The sequence below is a fragment of the Alligator mississippiensis genome, chromosome 11, assembly GCF_030867095.1.
Source record: "Alligator mississippiensis isolate rAllMis1 chromosome 11, rAllMis1, whole genome shotgun sequence".
NCBI classification, from domain to species: domain Eukaryota; kingdom Metazoa; phylum Chordata; order Crocodylia; family Alligatoridae; genus Alligator; species Alligator mississippiensis.
The window spans coordinates 70,326,678-70,337,430 of record NC_081834.1 but is presented as its reverse complement, the minus strand read 5'-3'; positions in this window follow the sequence as shown (position 1 = coordinate 70,337,430).

The window sequence follows — 10,753 nt, the reverse complement described above, 5'->3', positions numbered from 1 at the left end:
GTGTTTCCCCCCCCCCCCCCCCCATGCAGCGATCATCAAGATCGCAACCTGTTCCATCCTCTACTCACAATAAATATGTACAGTATTTAATAGGAACATTGGATAATGCTGCTGCCACAGTGACAGATGAAGGCTTTGCAGATGGAGTGAAACAAGTCTTTGACTTGTATTAAATATGGGCTTTTCATGAGACCTGCTTAGTGTTTGCAGCGGGCAAGAGAAATACCCAAGAACGGACGGTTTCTGCAGAAGAGTATTTACAACTCTTCCAACTGGCGCAGCAGCCTGCACGTGAAGAGACAAACCATTTGTTGCTTAAAGCCGCAAGCACAGGACTCAACCCGCATAATACTTGGTCTGAAGATGCAGTATAGGCGTTGCAGGTGAGGCATTACAGTGCCAAACCCTCTGCCCCTGGTCACCAGCCCTACCTGCCACCCCATCCAGCCTCTTCACTACCTTCCTATCTCCTCTCACCACCCCATCACCTTTCAAGTGGGCTGTTCCTCTAACTTGGGGAGGTGGCCCAGTCACCAGTGACACTTTGGGTGCTAACCCCACCCCTGCTCACCATCAGCCGGCCTGTCCAGACCAATGAGCTCTGAAGCTCCGCTGGCCTCTACCAACCTGTTCCCTCAGCCCTCGCCTACCTTCTCTTCCTAGGCCCCCCAGCTAGCATTGCTGATCCAGGACTCCCTCTCCAGTCCTAGGTAGTTAGCAGTAGCCAGGAGTCTTCAACATCATCCTGGCGCTCAAAGGTCTCTCACAGGCCTGCAGTTGCCATCATATTCCCTCTACCTAGGTCTCAGGCTCAGTCCTCTAAGCCTTTCCGCAGTTCACTCTGGCTCAGATTTTGCCCTCTAGAGCACGCCTGGCTTGAACTGTTCTTCCCATAGAAGTGGAGTGTGGGTGAAGACATCCTCTCACTCCCAGGGGGTCTCCATCCTCCCCATGTACCCTTTGGGACTCTATCAGCCCTTCAGTAGCTCCAAGAAGCACAGAACCTCTCTACTAGATCGAGTTAGCAGCCTCCACATTACCTACTAAGCCACCCTATGCCTCACAGCTTAAAAAAAAAAAAATAAACACCCATACACCTGATACCAGAAGTCACAAGCCCCTTCCCCACTATCAGCTAACACATGACCAACCCCTCAAAACACCTTATTTTTCTGTAGTTTCTTTAGTCTACAGTGTACTCACACAAACACCTGCTTACTAGCCAAGGCAACAAACATACTCCATACTGCTGGGCTCAGGCTTATATAGCCCTAGTCTCTGCCCCCTTCCAGTCATGTGACCACTGAGGCTCTTAGCTAGTTACAGGTGTTTCCCATTACTATCAGCAGCAGCCATTACCTAACGAGCTGCCTGGGGATCTGCACCATGTAGCCTATTTCCTTTGCAGTTTTTGGAAGCTGAGGATCTACTGCCCAGCCCCAATCTCAGTAACAGGGGTGGGTGCCTGCTACAGCAAGTACCACTTAGTGCTTGATGGAAGTCAGAGAACACAATGAACTTGTTGCCTAGCGATTCAAAATGATACAAGGAGAAGGCTGGTGCGTAGCCTAACATTTTGGGGTGGGGGGTGGCTTTTCCTGCTATGTGACTAAGCCTAACTAGCTCACCAAATGCTCACACCTTTGGGGTTACTCTGTAGTTTATGTGCAATCAAAGTGTGGGTCTCAGCCCATTTCTTAGTATGTAAATGCCCACATAACTTCCTCCACAAGCGGTAGTAATACGGTTAAAGCCTTTTTTTTTTTTTTTTAAACCAATGAAGAGTTAGCACTGAAACTGGAAACTGAGCACAAAGTCCTTCACCCTACTCAGTATCCCAGCTTCACATTCTGTCCCAGGCCAGCAGTCAGCAAAACGCATTGCAATGCCCATGATTATGGGGTATTGCTTAAAATAGGGGATCGAGGCTTGGGTCCTTCACACGTTTGACAGGCCTGATTTGAGAGAGATCAGGCTGAAGATTTCAACCAAAAAAAAAGGGTGTGGGGTGAGGGATCTTGAGTGGGACATCCCAAAGCATGAAGATAACAGAGGTTTGTGCAAGGAGTTGAATGCATTTCCATCCAAGGTCAGTTGAAAGTTGTTCACATCTTACCTCCCTACCTAGTTGGTAGGGTAGGGTCAGAAAAGACCTGAGCAGATCATCAAGTCCAACCCCTGCCATGGCAGGAAAGAGTACTGGGGTCAAACGACCCTGGTGAAGTGTTCGTCCAGCCTCCTCTTAAAGATCCCCAGGGTAGGAGCCATCACAACTTCTCTTGGACAGTGAAGTAGCACCTCCTGATATCTAGCTTGAATCTACCCTCTGCCAGCTTGTGACCATTATTTCTAGTCACTCCTGGTACTGCTCGGGAGAACAGGAACTCCCCCAATGCCTGCTGGTCCCCCCTGACTAGTTTGTAAACAGCCACTAGATCCCCCCTCAGCCTTCTCTTGTGGATGCTGAACAGGTTCATGTCCCGTAGCCTCTCCTTGTATGGCCTGTCCTGCTGACCCCGGATCATGTGACTGGCCTTCCTCTGGACCCTCTCAATGCTGTCCACATCCCTCCTGAAGTGCAGTGCCCAGAACTGGACACAGTACTCCAACTGCAGCCTGACCAGTGTTGCATGGAAGGGGAGGATCATCTCCTTGGACCTGCTCGAGATGCATCTATGGATGCATGACAAGGTGCGGTTGGCCTTTCTGAGCGCATACCCACACTGTCGGCCCCTGTTCATTTTGGCATCACTACTGACTTCAAGATCCTTTTCTGCCTCTGCACTGACGAGAAGGGGATTCACCAGCCTGTAGGTCTGCTGCTAGTTCTTTCCTTCCACCTTGCACTTGTCAGTGTTGAAACCCATCCTGTTCTCATCCCCCCACCCCTGTAACCTGTCTAGGTCCGATTGCAGCCTATTCCTCCCTTCAAGCATGCCCACTTCTCCCCACATCTTAGTGTTGTCTGCAAATTTGAACAGGGTGCTTTTTACCCCCTCATCCAAGTTACTGGTGAAGATGTTGATCAGTGCCGGCCTGAGTACTGAGCCCTGGAGGAGCCCACTGCCCACATCCCTCCAGGTCAAATAAGATCTGTCCACCACCGCTCTCTGGGTGTGGCCATCCAACCAGTTAGTGACCCATCGGACTGTGCAGGTGTCGACGCAACAGTCCACTAGTTTTTAAATGAGAATGGAGCGAGGGACAGTGCTGAAGGCCTTCCTAAAGCCTAGAAAGACTATGTCCACCGTGACACATGTGTCCAAGAATTTTGGATAGAAGCCCACCAGGTTGGTTGACAAGACCTTCTTCTAATGAACCCATGTTGGTTGCCCCTAAGCATGATCTCCCCTGCTGGTCCCTCGTGGACATGCACCAGGACCGAGGTAAGACTCACTGGCCTATAGGTTCCTGGGTCCTCCTTCCTCCCTTTTACCTGCTACAATACTACTGCTTGTAATGCAAAGCAGCACGTTTTTGCAGACCTTCTGATCAGAAATCAAGCCCTGAAAGTGCCATTGTTTCCTCATGACCAGGAAGTGTCTCCAGCAGGGCAGATGGGAGAGGGATCACTAGCGGGGAAGGGCACAGGGAGCTTTGTGTGACCGCCACTTCATTGAGTCTGCTGCTTACAGTCAGGTTCTTGTCTCGGAGCTTGGCCATCAAGTCACACTTGACAACAGGTAAAAGGAGGGGGAATTCAACTTTCAGCTAAAAAGGCTTCATTTTATTTTATTTTGTTCTGAGAGAGGCTGTTCTCTACAACTAATTGCCCCTGGGAAAGGGAGAGAATAAAGACATATCTAGAGTTGCAAAATACAACCTCCTCATTTCAGGGTGCAGGAAGGAGCTGCTCTCTGTCTGCTTGCCCTGAGACACAGCAAGAGTCTAATTTCCAGCAATGAAAGCAGTGAATGAAGAAGCCAAAAAACAGGGTAAGGACGTCGACCCAGTACCATATGGGACAACTTCTCCCGCCGTGCACGCGTCGTTTCCTTCAGCACTACTGGGAGTTGCATGCCCTGGCTGAGAGGAGACTGCAGGGCACCATTACCGCAAGGTTCAGGTGCACAACTCAGATTGCTGAGAGGGTTTAGATAATCACCAGCCTCACTGGAAAGGCTCAAAAAGGGCGAGTGGCAGAAGAAAATAGAACAGAAGGGAATGAGGCATCTTAAAGATAAAGGAAGTCACTAGAAACGGGACTTGTGTGTTCAAAAAAGAGTTTGGTTGATGCTGGCCTGCCTAAATTTGGATGGGAGTGTGATCTAGTAGAGACAGTTCAGGGTTTGTAGTCAGGATGGAGTTCTTGTCCTGGCCCAGGAACATGGGCTTCCTGGAGACAGCAAGTCAATACACCCAAGTTCAACTTTTGGCTTCTGTAGCGCCTCTACCTGTGAACCTGATCATCCTCTCCCTCTGTCCCACTATAAATACAGTAGCTAGATTAGGGGTACCTTATGTATTTCAGCGTGCCCATCACTGCACTCACTAGGCAACAGTCATGTGCAGTTCAGTTAAAGTTCCTAAAGTTTGAATCCCTTCAGTGTGAATCTACATAGAAATGCTACATGTTATTACAATGCCCTTAGATTTGCGAGGACTAACATTGCATCTAGGAGCCTGCCCTTTAAAATGGATGTCTGGACTTGTGGCTCCATTATCACCTTTGAACACATGCCTCCAGTGGCAAGCTGGAGATACAGAAAGGGAAAAAAAAACAACACAGGAGACAGCGATAGAAAATTAGTAACCCTTTTTGTGCCTGCTTCAGTCATGTTGTACAGCTGCTCTCTATAGCAGAGGCCAAGTAAAGAAAAAATTAATACAAGATGGTTCAGCATTTCAGGTGAGACATTTATAAGGACAGCATTGCATTTCAATACTCTCCAGACAACAGACAGCCTTTTCAGTCCTTAGGGAAGCTTAAGAGCATGAAGGGAAATCCTTAGGACAGACGTATTCAAAATCCCCAGGAACACTGTAAAAAAGGAGAGGTCAGAAAAGATGCTCAGCCCAGCTGCCCGTGACACTAAAGAAACCTGCCTGTCTCACACTGACTTTCCCTACTGCAGATGTCAACACAGTGGGGTTCAAACCTATCTGAAAACATACTTCTGCAAAGGGCAACTCTGAGCGTGTGGGCTGGGACAAAAACACACAAGCACAACAAACAGCTGGACTCCAAGATGAGTTACTTGCAACAGCAAAGGTCCTTGGAGACAAGCATTGTGGGGGCATGGGGTGGTTCAGCAGCAAGGTTGAAGGGAGGGAACAAAACCCAGCATGCCAGTGAGCGCAGAGTGGATGGTGTTGAGCCCAACTGCTGAAACTCGTGGGTCCTGGGGTCTCAGGGGTCAGCGATGAGCTTGAGTCTCTAGCATCTAAGTCCACAGAGGAAAGCCATGAGTGCAGATGGGCTCTTGGAAGGCCCTGGGAGCACAGGGCTCATGCCCCTTTCCTCAAAGGGCTCAAGAGGAGCACCGGAGCATACTATTGTCAAGTCTCCCTGTGGCCTGGTGGTGTGGGTACCATCCCTAGTAGCAAAAGCTGTGGGCCCAAGCTCCTGACGGCTGGATCTATGTGGCCCAGACTGCATCCACTGGCTAGAGCCATGCGTTGCAAGGATAGGTCTAGGTGTCCAGGGGCTGGCTGGCAGTAGCATTTTACAGCCCCCATGCCTCTTCCCCTGTGGAGCCCCAGTGAGGCGGGTCAAAAGATGCGACAGAGGATGCAGTCAGGTCTCACTTTTTGGCCTTCTGTTTCAGGCACCGGCCCTGGTGGCAGGGGCTGCGGGTTCGTGTTGCCACAAAACTAGAGTCCTGTAGCCACCGTCGCTACACGAGGTCCTTCACCCCCTGGTGCTTGCCTAGCAGCCGGTGCCCAGGGGTGACTGCTGTTAACAGCTGGAGGGGCCCACTTACAAGTCCTGAACCACCTGGCACCCAGCTGGATCTTTTTAGCACCTTGTTTGCTCAGTGGCTGGAAAATGCCAAAAAAACCAAAACAAAACAAAAAAAACCCAACCCTGCCCTTTGCCTGGGGGTTCAGAGGTCAAGAGAGGCCACAGGCCCTGCCTAGCACTCTTCGCACCCAAACAGAGTCACCCCAACACCCCAGCTGCTGGCCACGGCTGGGGGCCAGAGCTACCTGGGTAGGAGACGGAGAGCTCCAGCTAGCTGGGGATGCAAACCCACAAGCAGACTACTGATGAGGGTTGCGAGCTTCACAGTTGGGCATGCCCCTTGGACCCAGGTTGCCACACCCTCTCCAACCAAAGGGGCAGGTGCTGACCCGTGCACCTGCCCGAGACTGAGTCCGAGCTGCCAGCTCACAGGGCTCACAAGCCGAGCCACCGGGCCTAGAGCCAGACCCCACAGCCTCGGCACATCAGCAGCAAGGGCCTGCTGCACCATGCACCACGTGACACTGCCCGCCCCAAGTTTCTCTCCTGGCCCCCTTCCCTCTTCCCACCAGGACACGCGCTAGTCCCATGACAAGAAAAGCCCTGGCAAGGCTGCAGACCCCTGCCTGCCTTGTGGCCTGGCAGCCAAGACCCCTCCTTTCAGGCAGGGGCTATGGGTTTGATTCTCCACCCACCCAGCACCCTACTCACAGAATGCTTGTGACACGATGCCTGGGAGGACGCCCACAGCCATAACACGCTTCTGCCATCAGAAAGCACATAGCCACTGGGCAAGGGGTGGGCCAGGAACCAGAGTGCTCCCCCCACCCCCCTCACCCTGCTGTGAGGTAACCTCCTTGAACCCCAAGTGACTTGTGTTAGCTACCCTGGGTCTGTTTCAAAGCTCCTCGGATCCTCCTTGCCTGCTGCCCCCTGCCCTGTGTTTTATCACAATCTCACATGGCCTCTGGCTGAAGGCAAATCAACCAGCAGCGTGATCACCTTTAGCTCCTGATCCAAGGCAGACCCTTGCTCTAGCCGGGCTGTGGCCACCTCTACCACCTAAATGAACCTTGCTCCCACCCCTCGCTCCCTTTCCCCTGTGGTGTTGGCCCAGCCACTGCGGCCTGCAGCAATCCCGATTCTCAGGCCATCTGACTCCTGCAGGAAGCCAGGATCTCACTCGCCCTCAAGAATGACACCCTGTGATGCCTGTTGAACTGTAGATGCTCCTGGCTCTGGGAGGGCCTGATTTAACCCCTGGCTGCAAACAGGACCTTGCTGAAGAGCTAGGATGAGCTCATTGGCTCCTCCACCAAGGTGGTTCCTGCCTCCACTTGCTCAGGCACTAACTGGAGCCCAGGCTGCAGGCAGGACCTCATTCAGAACCTGGAAGGAGCTTGCTTCCCCCCTCAATCAAAGTTGCTTCCACCCACACCTGCCCAGGCACAAAGTGGACCCTGGGGTTGCAAGCAGGGCCTCTTCCAGCTCTGGGAGGAGCTAGCTGGACCCACAGTGAAGGTTGCCCCTTCCAAGGCCTCTGTGGAAATGAAGCAGATGCCAGTTTGCAGGCAGGACCTGGTTCAGACTCTGGGAAGAATTCATTGGCCCCCTCGATGAAGCTTGCTCCTGTTCCTGACTGCTTAAGCACTAATTGGCTCCCTCTGACTGCAGACCCAGTTCTGGCTCTGGGAGGATTGCTTTGGAGTCCTGGAGGAAGGCACAGCACTATGGAAGGACCTCACTTAACCCCCTGGTTTATGCAAGGACCTCCTTGCGGCCATGGGCCAAGGGCTCCCTGTCCTGGCACAGTAGCTAAGCAAAAGCCAGGCATGGGGAGACAAGGTGACTCCCAGCCACACAGGCTGCTGCTCTGCTGCACTAAGAGGTCGTGGGGAGAACACTGGAGGTCTCCGGTGCACACTTGCCATGGTCAGCCAATCTCAGGGGTGGTGAAAAAAACACAGGCTCCGCAGCCAGAGCCAGGCTGCCCCTGGGAAATGCCCAAGGCACCCTAGTGCACTGCACCATGTGAGCTGGGTAGGACACGCAGCTTTGCTCCCTGCCCCTTAGCCCCTTGCTGTGTAGGCAGCGCTGTGACCCCGGTACAAAGGGAAACCTGGGGAGGGCAGGGCCTGCTGTGCACCTCACGGTCTGGTGATTCTGCTGCAGTCCCAACTTCGGGCCAGCGCATGGGTTGCTCTGGTCAGCTATGGCTTTTAGCTGCAAGATCCACCTTGTTCCACCAACTGGCAGAAAAGAGAATGCAAGCCATGCTCCCCACCCACCAGCCCAGCTCAGGCCACTGTAGACCTGGGAGGGGGTGCCCATGGTTCTGACAAAGAATGTCCCTTCACCCCCTGCCCTTTCTCTTGCCTTCACCTAAAATACCATACTCAAGTCTGAAAATTAGATCATATAGTGGGTTCAGGCTAAAGCTATTTCCATTGCCTAATTGTAGGCCTGGCTGGGTAGGTTTTATTTCTTAGAGGTGGGGCCAGGCCCTTCCAGAGGCAGTGTCACACAGAGAGAGATCCCTTGGGTAAGTAGGTGCCCTGCCTTTGGCAGGGCAGTTCAATTTCTCATCAGCCACCTTTCTAAATGGGAACAGTAATTAAAAACATGCAGCTGCAACTACAGACACATAGGTAGCTCCAGTTCTAATTATGCCCTTCATCAAGAACCAAACCTCATCTGGACTCTTACAAAGCCCACAAAGCTGCCAAATGACTAAAAAATATACAGCAAGGAAACATCAATGCGAAGTCTTACCCATCTTGTTGGGAAGGCCAATTTTATCGTAAGGACAAACCTCACTCCTACAGACTTCAGCAGAGGACTTGGGATCAGGCCCAGTTTCAGGCAAATGCAGATTATACATATCCTGGCTCACTAAACTTACTCAAAAGTTTATCCAAACATGAATGGCATCTGAACCAAATTCACGTGGCAACTCATCTGGTTTATCTCAAAGTCCAATTATAAAATATCCTCCCAAGATATCTGATGAACCCATGTTTACCTAGATATAATACTTTTCATCCAAGCATCTGAAAGTACTTTATTATGTACAATCAGGGTTCAAGTAATGTCTTAAGACATTCTGTTATTTCCAGAAAGTCTTAAGACATTCAGAAAATTTAACTTATCTATGACAGTCTCCCCTGCTAGATATGCACTGTAAATCCTAAAACACCCAAAGAATATTATGTTGTTCATTAAAAATCAACATCACCACCAAGTGTTATTTTTAGATACCCTTTACATCTTTTTATTAAGCATTGAGGAACGTGAGATTTGCTCAATTAAAATATATTGGCCATTACTGACAAGAAAGGCCAAAGCCCATCATACAATAAAAAAAAAAGCCAGCTCAGCCCCATAAAAACAGCAGAAGGGAAGAATAAGAGGAGACTATTGATAGAGATAATCTCTTAAAACAGCCATCTTTCTTCTTATTTCCCTTTGGATTAAAACAACTTAGTTGACCTCCCCTATTCAACAGTCTGTGCAATACTTCTTCTGGCTCTTCCTGGTCCCTTCTCTAATCATCCTGCTTGGCAATCGTATCACATAACAGAGCTAAACAGGTCCCATTACTTAGCAGGGTGTTTCCAGATAACATCCTATGAGAACCCACTGGGCACCAGAGACACAAATGTTTGGTGATAACATGTTCACATGGCTATGTGTTGTCTATGTTTCTAAATGGCACTAAAGAGATAGGGAAGGGTGTTGTGAAAAGGGCAGGTTTATGATGATTTACATTACAGTAGCATAAAGCTCCCAATGAAGATTAAGGGCCCATTGTGTGAAAACCCATACAAAGCACCTTGTCCCTTCGCAAAAGGTCTATACTCTGAACAGACAAGGGATAGGAGGAGACATTCAAGCAGAGCAAATGCAAGAATTTGCTAACAGTCCCACAGCAGTTAGCAGAGGAGCTGAGAATACCACCCAAGGCGCCTGGTTCCCCAAACGTAGTGACTATCAGCAGATCCCAACTGCATCCGTTTTGTTACAAACCCGTGTGCTTCCTACCAAAGGAGCTGAAAGGTACCCAAGTATCACAAGGCTCTCTCATAATCTAGTTAACACATTACTTCACCAGTCATGAGGAAATGGGAAATATTGAGGACTGGAGCAGAAGCACGTTCTCAAAATTAGACTCCACACACCTCTGATCTTTGTAACGGAGGCTAATTTTGTGATAGTTCTGGATCAAGATCCAGACCCACATTTTGTAACTTGAGTTCACCACAAGGAAATGGGAAAGAATAGGTAGGCAAGAGGTTTGCTCCTGTCCTCAGACGTGGCTTAATTTTGGTCTTACAGATATTGGTATTCCAGGAAGACAGATTAAATTAAAACACATTTTAAACAAGTAACAGGGGAAGACAGAGCTCCCGAACAGTTGGTCTTACCTCAGAGCCAGTAGCAAGCATACAAAATAGGTCAAGGCCCCCCAAACACATGAAAGTTGTAAAAATAATACATTTGGAGCCCTATCTTCTTGTCTTCTCCTTTTTCAGACTTCAGTGTTGACACTTCTCATTTTTTCCGCATAGCCACAAATGCTAGAAACTTATTCAAGGAAAGATAAATGGCAAGATTCTCAAGTAATCCTCTGCCTCTAAGAAAAGAGGTTTAAGAAAGACACCAAATAGCATAGGACTGACTTGAAATTGGACATGCTGACAACTCTGGGTACTAAAGAAGCTAGAAGTAGCTTATCTTTTCTTCTGTATTTCTAGGGAGGAGGGAATTGTGAGACTAGGTGAAGGCTGGGACAAGAAATTTCAGGATACAAGAACTGATTAACTTCCTTGTTGCAATCCTACTATTTAA